This window comes from Diuraphis noxia, unplaced genomic scaffold (genome assembly GCF_037042655.1).
Source record: "Diuraphis noxia isolate RWA-SAM2 unplaced genomic scaffold, SU_Dnox_SAM2 contig0001, whole genome shotgun sequence".
NCBI lineage: Eukaryota > Metazoa > Arthropoda > Insecta > Hemiptera > Aphididae > Diuraphis > Diuraphis noxia.
The window spans coordinates 91,150,161-91,164,070 of NW_028301711.1; positions in this window are offsets into that span (position 1 = coordinate 91,150,161).

A 13,910-nucleotide genomic window follows, 5' to 3' on the forward strand; every position below is an offset into this window, starting at 1 on the left:
TCTATATGGTGCCACTCGGCCAACCATAAAGTTTATAAATAAAGAACGTTCAATAGGTTTTTTAGAAATCGCATTTTATCTGTTATCTTTAAAATACCATGAGATACTCTCCAATATATACTCCTCTACACGCCTTCTGACTAAACTTTTAATCTTACAACATAACTATATTATAAAGGTTAAATTGGTATTACTACTTTTAAAATGATAACATACAAATAATTTTTACAGAAAATCAGCTTCTTCTCAGTTGACTATCCAACGAATTACCAAACAAAAAGTTTGATATTGATTTTCAGTGAATTTAAAAGCATGGCTGGGCATTAACGAGTTAAGTTAATATTAACTAAGACCAAAGTTAAATAACTAGTTAATTTTTTTTAACTAAATTTTAACTTAGTAAGTTAATTTGTTTACATATTCAATGTGTTAAATTTGGTTTAAGTATAAACAGATTTCTTAAAATTAAGTTACACGAAAATCGTTATTCTTGGTTTAAATATGTAATTTTGTCCAAATTTAAAATTAAAATATCTGTAAAAAATAAATTTATTTATATATTATTAAGATTTTTGGTTACAGTATGAATTATTTATGAGAATCTTTGTTTAAAATTTTCAACCCTTAATTATAAAAACTGAACATTTTATAATTTTTTAATTACAACGGTAGATAATTTTCAAAATTTTGATAAATTTTGTCAAAATTTGAACTTAAATTTCTTATAAAAAAAATTCGTGTCTATGTATTTTCAATATTTTTCAGCTGCTGTTCTATCAATATATCAGGAACCTTGTATTACATTTTCAGACTTTTTGACCACCAAATAAAATGTAATTGACAATTATAAAAATAAAACTAAAAAACGTTTAGGAATTAATTTTAAACTCATACCTTATTTGTTTGTATATTAAATAACTATATTATATTTTATTTGTTGAAATTTTGTAAACATGAGAATTATCAAAAAAAATCAACAGAGTTCCAACAAATGGTGGGATCTTTCCAACAACGTCCAACAAACCGTTTACAAGAGTTTTGGATTGTTTTTTGAACTTTTAAAAAAAGTTGGCTGAGGGGCATTTTTCAAAAATTCGTATAAAATAAACAGAGTTCCAACAAATGGTGGGACCTTTCCAACAACTCCCAACCAACCATATAGAACCGTTTTGGATAGCTTTTGGAACTTTTAAAAAAAGTTGGCCTGGGGCACTTTTTCAAAAATTCGTATAAAATAAACAGAGTTAAGTAAAATAGTAGAAGGAGTATGTACAGCAATATGGTGCCTAATGAGAGAAGATTGTATTCCAACACCAACGAAAGAAATATGGTTAATTGCTTCTGGATTTGAGAAAAGAGCTAATTTCCCGAACTGCATAGGAGCCATCGATGGCAAACATATCCGTTTAACTTGCCCACTTAACAGTATTTTAATTATAAAGAATATAATTCTATAGTTCTCGTGACAGTTTCAGATTCCAAATATCGATTTGTGTACATTGACGTTAGAAGTTACGGTAAAGACTGCGATTCGTCAGTTTTTAAGAGGTCTAGTTTGTGGAAGTCAATAGAAAATAATGAATAAAAATTTACAGAAGCAAAATCTTTGCCCGGAATAGACAATCCAAGACTACCTTACTTCTTCATTGGAGACGAAGCATTTGGTTTACATAAACATTTACTGAGACCTTTTGGTGGATCACATCTGACAATTGATAAAAGAATTTTTAAGTATCGGCTATCTAGAGCAAGAAGATTTGTAGAAATGCTCTTTTGGGATCCTCACAAATAAGTGGCGGATATTTCATCGACCAATTAATATACAACCAGAATTTGCTGTAAAAATTGTAAATGCTTGCATTGTTTTACATCATTTTGTACTTTAGAGGGATGGATATAACGATTTGGATACAATGTCAATCACAGGTTTGTCAGATATATCTGATGAGAGTAACGTAAGAGGATAAGGTACGAAAAGGTATTAGGTACCACAAATTTGTGTAAGCTACAGTTAGATATCAGAAAAGGAGAAGAAGTTATTAGTTGTTTATACTTAACACGTTGAGTGCCGCGGTCGACGGGTAGTCGACAACAGTGGCGTTGCCTCTGAGGCCGCTGTCGACGGGTAGTCGACAATTTGTATAGGCATCTTTATGGTCTTATAATTTACTCGGTTATCAGAGCAATTCTTCTATTTTAATACGTGGTTATTCAGTGAAATGTCTACTTTTAAACGGTGTATTCGGTTTTTATTTTGGTTTATTTTTAGAAAAGTAATGTTTATTTTTTCCCAGGAAATTGTCGATGACGGCGACCACGACAATAATTATACATTAATTTATTGTTTTCATCATATACAGACATACATTTGTATAGACTGTATTCTAATTAAATTTTCGTTTATTTTTATAAAAGTAATGTTTATTTTTCGCAGGAAATTGTCGATGACGACCACGACAATTATACATATATTTATTGTTTTTGTGATACACAGCTGTGTTGTTATTTTTATTATATATAATATTCGTATTTCCAAACTTGTTTTATTTTTCTTATAATATCCATATAAATATATATATATATTATAATTTTTAAACGAAAATAATTCTAGGATTTTACATCATTCATTATTATTTCATTTACCTGCTAGCTGCATACTATTATTATGTTATTATTACAGTATTCATTAGGTACTTCAACTATAAAATAGTTGAACACGTTTACACGTCTATTAGTCACGTTCAACACGCTGAAGTTTTCAGTAATCAATATTGTATGGTATCGGTGTACATCGACGTATATAATATATGTTTATTTATATACCTGTATTATTATTCATAATTTTGAATCGCTAGTTATAAATCGTATACATTTTATTGTTATTTTATTTATGTAAGAACAAATTTTATTATTAAAATTACAAAAAAATGGATTCTTCTCTTTGTACACCTGGTACGTCCCATGATCGTTCAAAATCAACGGTTACTAAAAAAATACGTTTATCCGATCATGATATTTCTGAAATGTTTGAAGAACCATTATCGTCTGATGAACAGTTTTCTTATGACTCAGATACAGATCTAGGTGAAGGTGATTCGGCGGACGACAATTCAGATTATTGTGTAAATGAAAAGGTTTTGCAAAATGAGTCCGAAATTGAAAATGACAGTATCATCAGAGAAGTAAGTCCTTTGCGTTTAGATAATATCGATCAAATGTTAATGCAAAATGAACTTTCTCCACTTATAAACTCTCCACCTACAATTCATCGAAAAAAAAATAAGAATCTGACAAATTCACAAACACATAATAATATTTGGTTAGATCATTCCCCAGATTTGGACCTTATTGTTTTTGACGAAAATACCGGATTAAAAATAAAGCCTAATGGTGACAAACCAATTGATTTTTTTGACTTACTATTGACCGATGATTTTTATGACTTCGTCCTTGAGGAAACAAATAATTATGCAGCTGAGTTATTCTTGACTAGGTCCAGTAATAAATCTCGAATTTCAAAATGGATCGAACTTACCAAAAATGAATTGAAAACTTTTTTTGGATTAGTTTTTCATACAGGCACAATAAAAATGCCACGGATGTCTGATTATTGGAAAACCGATAAGCTTTTTAATTTAAATTGCTTTCGTGACTTTATGAGTAGAAACAGGTACATGCTGATAACACGTGCATTACATTTTAGTCGCAACCCTGACCCTGATGATCCCAAACCTAGTCGATTATATAAAATCGACCCAGTTTTAGAGTATTTCAATAACCGTATGCTCGAAGTATATAAACCGTCAAAACAATTATCCTTGGACGAGTCAATGGTCCTTTGGCGTGGCCGATTAGTTTTCCGCCAATATATAAAAAATAAACGCCACAAATATGGTATAAAACTTTATATGTTGACTGAACCTAACGGACTTGTATTAAATATTCTTATTTATTCTGGGCAAGGTACTGATAGTACACCTGAACAAACTCATACAGAGTATGTTGTTTATAAACTGATGGAAAATTATTTGGATAAAGGTCACTCACTCTTTATGGACAACTATTACAACAGCAGTAATTTAGCACACTCATTACTACAACGTAAGACATACTGCACAGGGACACTACGAAACAACCGAAAAAATAATCCGAAAGAAATCATTTCAAAAAAACTTAAAACTGGAGAATCCGTTTGTAAATATACTAAATATGGTGTGTGTATAGTCAAATGGAAAGACAAAAGAGAAGTCCTTGCTATAAGTTCCGAGTTCAAAAATGAAATGATAGAAGTACATAATAAATATGGTAAATCCAAATTGAAGCAGCCCTTGCCGATATCGGAGTACAACAAGTTTATGTCCGGCATTGATCGGCAAGACCAAATGATGTCATATTACCCTTGCGAAAGAAAAACGTTGAGGTGGTATAAAAAAATAGGGTTTCATTTTTTGTAAATAACGTTACTAAATTCTTATTTGCTGTATTGTAAAAACGTCAAAAAAATAAGCTATTATGATTTTCGATTATCAGTCATCAATAGCTTGCTTTATTCTAATAAAGACACAATCTCGGACCCAATACAACCACCATATTCACGATTACCACAAAAACATTTTCCTATCAAAGTGGACAAAAATCATAAAAGACGGTATATTCGTAAAAGATGTCGAATTTGCGCCACAAAGGGAAAAAGAGTAGAAACCATTTATTATTGCAATAAGTGTGAAGATCAACCGGGATTATGTTTGGAACTCTGTTTTGAAGAATATCATAGCAAAATGTAAGTCATTTCATTGTTATTCTGATTATTATTACCTACATAAAAATTATTTTTAGATAAGTAATATAATATTATAGATATTACATTTTATATCATGTTATTTAATTTAATTTTTAATTGTTTTAACTATTTTATATGAGTAACGTATTGTATTATACATTTAATAATTATTAAAACGTAAAACTAATAGATTTTAACCTTGCAAGTGGCATTATGATTTTTTTTTATGTATTTTTTTGATTTTTTACACTTATATAAAAAAAAAAAAATGTTTTTTGAAAAAAGTAAACGCGAGTTGCATTTTAAGTGAACTTTATTTAGTAATATTAGATACTAAGAAATCACAAGTGACATCATGATTTGTATTTTGATTTTTTATGATGTTTTTATTTTTTACGCATGTAAAAAAAATGTTTTATTAATAAAAAAAGGAATTATGAGTTGCATTTAAAGTGTACTTTATTTAATAAATTCCATATACTATACTATATTGTATTCGTAATTCAAATACTAAATAATAATAATTAAAAAGTATGAAAAAGACAACGGTATAATAATAATAAATAAATAATAATAGGTAGGTATTGCTCTGGGGGCCGACGTCGACACGTAGTCGACCGACGTAATTGCGCGACCGATTTCGCGCGGGTTCTGGTGCAACGCGCCCCAGTTGATACGAGGCACTCAACGTGTTAAAACTATATACCAATAAGAATTATACAATTTTCAAACAATATAAATCTAAATTTTAGTGTAAAATGTAAAATATATTGTTATTTGAAATGTTTATCAAAGATAACAGTAGAATCTTAAATTATCAATTTTTGTAACCTAACCTCAAAAAAGAACTCTTATAGTCTATCTCTCTCGTAGATATTGAACTTTCTCTCTTCCCCAAAAAAGCCCGCAACCTTTTGCGAAGCCACTATACACATGTCCTATCCATTCTTATATTATCTATGGGTAAAACAACGATGTGGAGAAGATAAGGTGACACCACTCTCGTATCTTTCAATGTTATAATATTGACGCAAAAAATCGCAGCAGTTTAGTAGTTCAGAATTGATCACCAGAGTACGCTACCATTCGCACGAAGGCCGACTTTTATACGAGTTGCAATGTAGATTATTTATATTTAAATTTTATTTATTTTAATTGTTATTCAAATGTCAATAATGTGCATGCCAAAGCCAATATAATATATTTTATATTATACTATATAAATTATTAAAATACACAATTGTTTTGGAATCGTGTACCAATTACTATGTAAAAATTGTAATAATATATGGTATTCACTATTCAGCGATATCGTACAAATATATTGATTTAAATAAAATGTATGATATTTATACATTCAATTATTAATTGATACATTTATGTACAAAAACTGAATTATTAAATAGGTACAGTTTAGTACAATAGGTAAAAGGTACTGGTACTAGTCAAACTGCTAATAAAAGCTCAAATATACTGCTACTACCTATTAACCCAAGTCACAAGTTACTTGGGCCAGTTGGGCCAAGTAGGTACATCCAAGTCGCAAATACCCAAACAAAAAATCTTAATTATATTTGTGTAGGTACCCATATTATAATATATAAGAAAAAAAATGAAATATTAAGTATGATGTAGAGAAGATAGATCTAAAATAGAGAATTGAATATATTATCAATTAAAATAATTATATAATATACATAATAATAATTAATAATACTTATAAATTGATAATTAGGGCCAACAATTATATGCCCTAAAAATCTATAAAATATGTATGCAGTTATGCCCTAAAAATTATCAAAATATGCCCTTAAATATGCTCTAAAAAAAAAAATGTTATTGTAAAAAAATGATTAAATGATTAATTTTTTTATGTATTATACAATTTATACTAGAATACAATATTATTATTTATTGCCAATGAATAATGATTTACAAAAATGTGTGATATTAAAAAATATTATAAATTAAAAAATTAAAATTAAAAAACAAAAACATTAATCAGATGATAAACATTTTAATTTTTACCCGATGTTATTACATTGAACAATTTATTAATGATTTGTATAAGTTTTCAAACAGCATTGAGCGTCGATTGTCCGTTAACAAATGTTTGTAGCGTGTAGAAATTTTCGTAAGAATATGAAAACCATTATTTTTTTAAAAAACATCTTCACATTTTTTGTTAATATCAGTGCCATTTGTACCACTAACTTCACATATTTTACTTCACGCAGTTTCTATTAATTTAATTGAGTCTGCTAGTAAAACATTTTGGCTTTCTAAAGATGTTATAGTAGTTGGTAAAAGTCCATAGTTTGAATAAATTAAAGTTAAATTTGCTTCAAATTGATCTTTAGAAATTAATTTTTGAACTTTGTCTATTGTAACGGCGTCTTCAGGGTTCAATTTCTGTATTACATTTCGAATAGCTTCTATATGTTCGCAATAATACATTGAAGCAGAAATCCATGTACCCCATCTTGTTAATATAGGCGTTGGAGACAATGGAATATCTGGAGCCTCAGTTTTAAACAAATCAATACGAGTTGGCGCTTTTAAAAATATTTTTTTTGTATTTGAGACAAGTTTCTCAATTTTTGGAAATTGACCACGAATTTTTTCTGCCACCCGGTGTAGCCCATGGGCCACACAAGTGACGTGGACCATTTTTGGATAAAAATCTTGTAAACAATTAGCTGCCTTGACCATATAAGGAGCGGCATCGCTCAAAAACAAAAGTGCATCAGGATGTCGGATTCCATTAGGCCATAATGTAAAAAGAGCTTTATCAAAAATTTGACATATTGTAGAGTGGTTGGTTTTTTCGAGAATACCGGAAAAAATTAAAAATATTTTACCTGGTTCATCGGCATTTAAAATACCAATAATTACGTTTGCAATATATCGAGATTGTACGTCAGTAGTTTCGTTGATCGAAATCCAGATTTTCTTATCAAGCACTTCTTTTCTTATGGCGTCCATTGTCTCATCATAGCACTCATTGACATAGGTTAGGTTAGGTCTTAATAAAGGATACTGATGGAATATCTTTATGCGTATACTTTTTTTACGCTATTTTTTGACCAACCAATAAAAATATGCAAATGCATACAAGTATTGGCCCTACTTATCACCTTATTCGGAAGATAATCTTAAAAATAAATTTATTCGATGAATTTTTATATGTCGAATATTGAATGATTGAAAAACTAGGCCTTAAATTAATGACAATCATTAATCGTCATAACCCGTAGGCAGTCCTGTAAAGAATACTTTTAAAAAGTATTTGAGTAAATACTCAAAAACATTTTTTTTTAAAGTATTTAAGATACCACTCAAATACTTTAATTGTAAAGTATTTCAAATACTACTCAAATACTTTAAAAAAGTATTTGGAATACTTTTGGTTTTTAAAGTAGGTTTCTAATGATTTATCGTATATTGACAGTAGACACATAGTAAGTTTATAATAATTTTTATTTTATTTATTATTTATTGAATAAATGTTTGTTAAATTTTAAGAACATGTTTTCAAAATATTCATCAGTCTTACTGCTTCTCTTTTTGGTCATGGTTTCCACCCACATTAAATACCCGCTCCCCGCAGAAGCACTGCTTAGCAGCGGAGTATTGAATTTTATGAAAAAATAAAAAATAAAATGTTTGAAATAAAAAACCAAAGTATTCGATACAAACAAGTACTTAATACAATAATAGTCAAAAAAGTATTTAAAATACCATTCAAAATACTTCATGCTGAAAGTGTTTAAAAAGTTATTCAATACTTAAAAAAGTATTTTTACTCAAATACTTTACAGGACTGCCTGTAGGCAACATGTTAGCCACTTACTCATTAGGTATATCAAAATTTATTGACTAGTCAAATTTAGTTAATAAACATTTCATTTTGACGTTAAAATTTTATTTTTATAAAATCAAGTAATAGCATTTTTACATTTTTATACAGGTATTTCATATAGTATTAATAAAAAAGCTAATAAGTAAGTATATGTCTATAAATAACTTAAAAATTATTGAAATATGTTGAAAATTTTAACAATTATAGGAATTAATAAAATGCATATGGACGGCGTTCGTGAAAAAGGGTATAAGTCAAATTTAACAACTTTTCAGGAGACGAAAAAAACTGATTAATTCTCGTTTTTTTGATAGATAGATAATGGATGTGGTTTTAATAAATTAAACTATTTTTATTATAATTTAAATTTGTATAGTTGTAATGAAAAAGTTAATTTAATTAATCATAGATGACTTATTTCCTATTGCACTGAATATATTGCAATATAATGACTTATGCCCTTTTTCACAATTGACTTATGCCCTTATTCACCATTATCATTTTATATATTTTTGAAAATATTCATTGTGAAGGTAATTGGTACTTATATTAGAAAAAAACTTGAATATGTGTGTGTGTGTGTGTTTACAGGTATATATTTGTTTATATAGAGTATATATAAATATATCTAATTATGTCATATTATAAAATAAAAACTTGGTTTTTTGAAAGTTTAGTACCTACTTAATTAAGTTATTATCAACAATCAAACTTCTTTATAACAAACATGCATTACTGTTGAATTAATAATGAAAGTAATTGCAATTAAATGGCAGTTATTATCAATTTTACAAAATGATTTGTTAATTAAACCAAACAAAATTTCCGTTGACTGTAAAATTGACAGGCTAATATTGTTGAATTAATCAAGATTTTAAACAAAATAACAATGCTTTTTGTAAATCTGGAGATGAACATTATTACAATTTTGTTATTAACAATGTTGTATGTTGGCCCTATGTTAACAATGCTTTTGTTGATTCAACTCATATTTTTGTAAATTGTAATGAGATTTTTTGTTCTGTGTAGATATATACCTATTACACTATTTACAATTCCACCTTGCCTCAATGAATCTCGAGTAGCGTAATAAATCTTCTTATAAAGAAAAAACTCAAAAAATAATTTCATAAATTATATAAAAGAATAGGTGATTATAATTGCTACTCTATATTCTCCAAACTGAGCGTTCAATGTGAATATAAATGAATAATTGCATGCTAAAAACAATTCTAAGCGGAGACGGATTGAGTCTGATATTTTATACTATATTAATTATGTTGTTATTATTTCAAAAAACATTTAATATCATTATCCCAACAAAATGTTTTGAATTCTAAATAATTAAATGGTACAATATCAGATATAATCTCAACAGGTATCCCATATCTAAATAGTTTCTTCAGTTCTTTAATAACTGTGCCTGTAGTTTTAGAGGTTTTTTTAATTGATTCAAACCACTTAGAATAGTAGGTTGTTACCATAAGATATGTTTGACCCGTAACTTCAGCAAAATCAACACCTAATTTACAATAAGGACGTTCTGTGAACTCATGTGGTACCTATTAGTGGTTCTTTGATATTAGCCTTCTTATGTTTATCACAAGACTCACATTACATGACATAATTTTTATGTCATTAGACATAAACGGCTACTACTTGTTTGGCTTGGCCCAGTATTTTCTCAAATCCTATGTGATCTGCATGTAATTTTGATAAAAATATTATCCTTATTACCTATTAGTACAGGCACTTCTACCTGTTTATTAAAAAAAATTAACTCATCACTTACTGTAATATCATTTTAATCTTTTACCAAATTTCCCATTTCTGAGTTGTTATTATATTCACTAGTCTTAATGGAGTATTATTTTATTTTAGACTATTAGTCCACCCATTGTGATAGAGGTTCAATATTTTTTTAGGAATTCATCCTCCCTAGTTTTAATTTTTAACATTTTTAGTTTTTCGATGAAATTAACAATACATTCTCTGGTGCTACTACTATCTCACGAGCTATGTCAGCACACCGAGTTTTCACATTTAAATCATTAAAATATAACCTTGACAGTGGGTCAGCTAATAAACTTTTTTTCCTGGTACAAGCTCAAGATTTATGTCATATTCCAGTAATCCTAGCTTTAGCCTTTGTAACCGTGCGGTTATGTCATTTATTTCTATTTTGAAGATTGTTATTAATGGCTTGTGATCAGTGTAAATTGTTATTCTATGGCCGTATATCATCTGTTGAAATTTATGACAAGCAAAGTACACAGATAGTAACTCTCTTTCAATCTGTGTGTAGTAAACCGACGTAGTCAATAATGATTACAAATCAACGATATTACATAATATACCCCCAAAACCGATGCGCATCTTCAGTATCACAAAAAACAACAATTGGTTTTATTACCATTTCATATTTTCGTGGAAACATTATAATAAAACGGCAGAATTGTTTTATTATTTGCAATATTATATATCAATGCACGTCTTCAGCCTTGTAATTTAAATACCGCTGCGAATTTATTACAATTCGTAGAAATATTTGATAGCTACGAATGGGAAACGCTTTCAACTACATTTGGCAACAACAACCACGACGGTACCTTTTGATCCACCTCCTTGTCTCTTACGTGTAACAATTTAGCCACTAAGATTCTGCATAAATACAGGACTTCATCCATAGCAGAATTAGAATTAGTTTGTGTCTCACCCTATGTAGAACTTAGTATAATCGTTGAGCATGTCAACATTGCCGCTATACATTAGTTCATTCCATTACTATTTAATTTTACATAACTAATTTCTCGGGCAGATACTTTACGTTCTGTTCTCAAATTTATATAATTTCTATTTTTCATTTAATGAACATTTAACGATTTTCAAACGTTGTGCAAATCATAAACTCTGTCAATTTCTCCTTTGAAAATCCTGACCATCAATCCAACGTCGCTGAACTCAAATATAGTTTCTATAGTTAGTGAGGGGTCACTACATGTGCATACATTTTACTAGCCCAACTAGCGACATCACCGTTCCAAAGTTCAACTTCGGAAGTTTCACAGACAGTAGACACGAACATGTTTCAATGTTTTGAGGTTAGACTTGGTGCGCAATAATCATGTGCTTAGCGCTTACTGCTTAACTGCTTGATCTGTTGAAACGTCAATCCAAAAGCGACTGCGCCATGATTCATGTTAGCTTCATTACTTTGATAATTATTATAACGAATGAACGCATAATACAATAATTAATGAATGACACTTTATTACACAAATGTTTTATTTTACAATATAATGAATTACAACATAACTGTTAAGTTATGACAAAAATGCAGTACAAATAAAATATATGAAACACAAAATAAATTGATAAGAATAATTATCCTTATCACACAAAAATATCTTCATGTTTTTGGTTTTATATAATATGAACTTATTAGTTATTGGCTATGTGGACACCTAACTTTTCACAGTAAAGATATCATTAAAGATATTCATTTATACGATTATATGAGTATTTGCTTAAAGAAATTGATGTAAAATCAGGATACAAATGTATTCTGATTTGTTATGGGAAATTGTATTTTAGAAATGTGAATAACCTACATGTTTAATGATTCTATGTCTCAACTCTCAAGTTGTGATAACAGTTATTGAAACATGTATTTAATGATTTCTATTGAGTACAGACCACAGTCGTTATCGTAACTATCGGTCGTCACGACATAATATTGTACCTACTAATTGTTCTCTTATCATAAAAATTTTATATTAAAGTAAAGAAGATACTCTTCCCACAATGCAGGTAAAATGTGGTATACATTTAAAAATCAATGTTATAGGAATCTAAAGGGAGTTCTCATTGACATTATCAAAAATGGCTATATTCCCCTTTCATTCTGTATCGTTAAAATCATACTATATATACACTCGTTATGTAGAGGAGTACGTTGCAACCACGTTAATTGTTACTTATGGATGCGACCGGAAGAGGGCGTATTTTAGCAATTGGACATTTCGATTCCACTATTGCCATGATCGGCATAATATATACGAATCACTCGAATAAGTACTGTTGCCAAATTTCACCGACGCAGTCGCCGGTTATCCAGTTGTTCGGTATAGAGTGGCTGTGGATTTTACTCATAAATCGTCGCAGAATTTTTTTTGATTTCAATTCTTTTTGAAATACGATACGTGTGGCTTAAAGGTTGGTTATTTATTATAATTTTAATAAGTTTAAACGTATTGAGGTATAATATTTTTTTCAATTGTTAATATTTATGGATAAAACCTGATAATTATAACGATATTAGGAGAGAGGAAACAATATATATATAATATCTTTAAAAAAATCAATTTCATTAAAGTAATAAATTGTAATCATAGAATATTCGGAATAAATTATTCCATATTCTAACTTGACTTCATCCTTATAATATTGAAACTTGAATATTTTAAGAATTTTTAGTTAGGTATTACAGTTTTTAGTTGGCTCAAGTATAAATTATGTCACAGTTAAAATATGTTAATAAATTTAATGTTTATAATCATTTTATTTAATATTATAACATGATAATTATATATTAAATTGTAGTACAATAAACATGCAATAAATTTATTTTAATTTAATTAAGACATCATAGGTATTTTAGTAATGAATTAGTGCTGTTTGATATCTTAGTTTCAACTGTTTCACAATGTCATATTATTGATGTTATTATTATTTTTATTTGAAGTTAATCTACTATAGAATAGATGTTTTAAAAATTGTTTTTCAATCAATCGATTCCTAATAAAACTTGTACTATATCTAAAAAAAAAAATGTAAAACAATATGACGTTATATTATTCTATATACAAAACTATATCCTGTATAACATTAATTACTATTATTATTATGATTATTACTGATATTAATGATAGTTTTACTTTTTACTATTAGTTACAAACTATTTTAGAAAGGTTGTTAAAAAAATGTATTTTTTATATTTTTAAAGGACATAAAAAATTGCCACAGAGCTGATACCATAAATGAAGACGATGTAAGTACTTTAAAAATGTTTAAAGGTGGAATACTTCCATTAGATACCCCAGTCAGTTTTACATAACTTAGTTATTTGTCAGTTTCAATTTACATCTAAAGTATTCATATAAGGTGGTTTATCTTGTAATAATTTGATTATGTTCAATGAAATATTTTTAACAAATAAGTGGTACCTACTCTATTTAAATGATTTAGCCTCTTGTTAGTTGTTTGCCA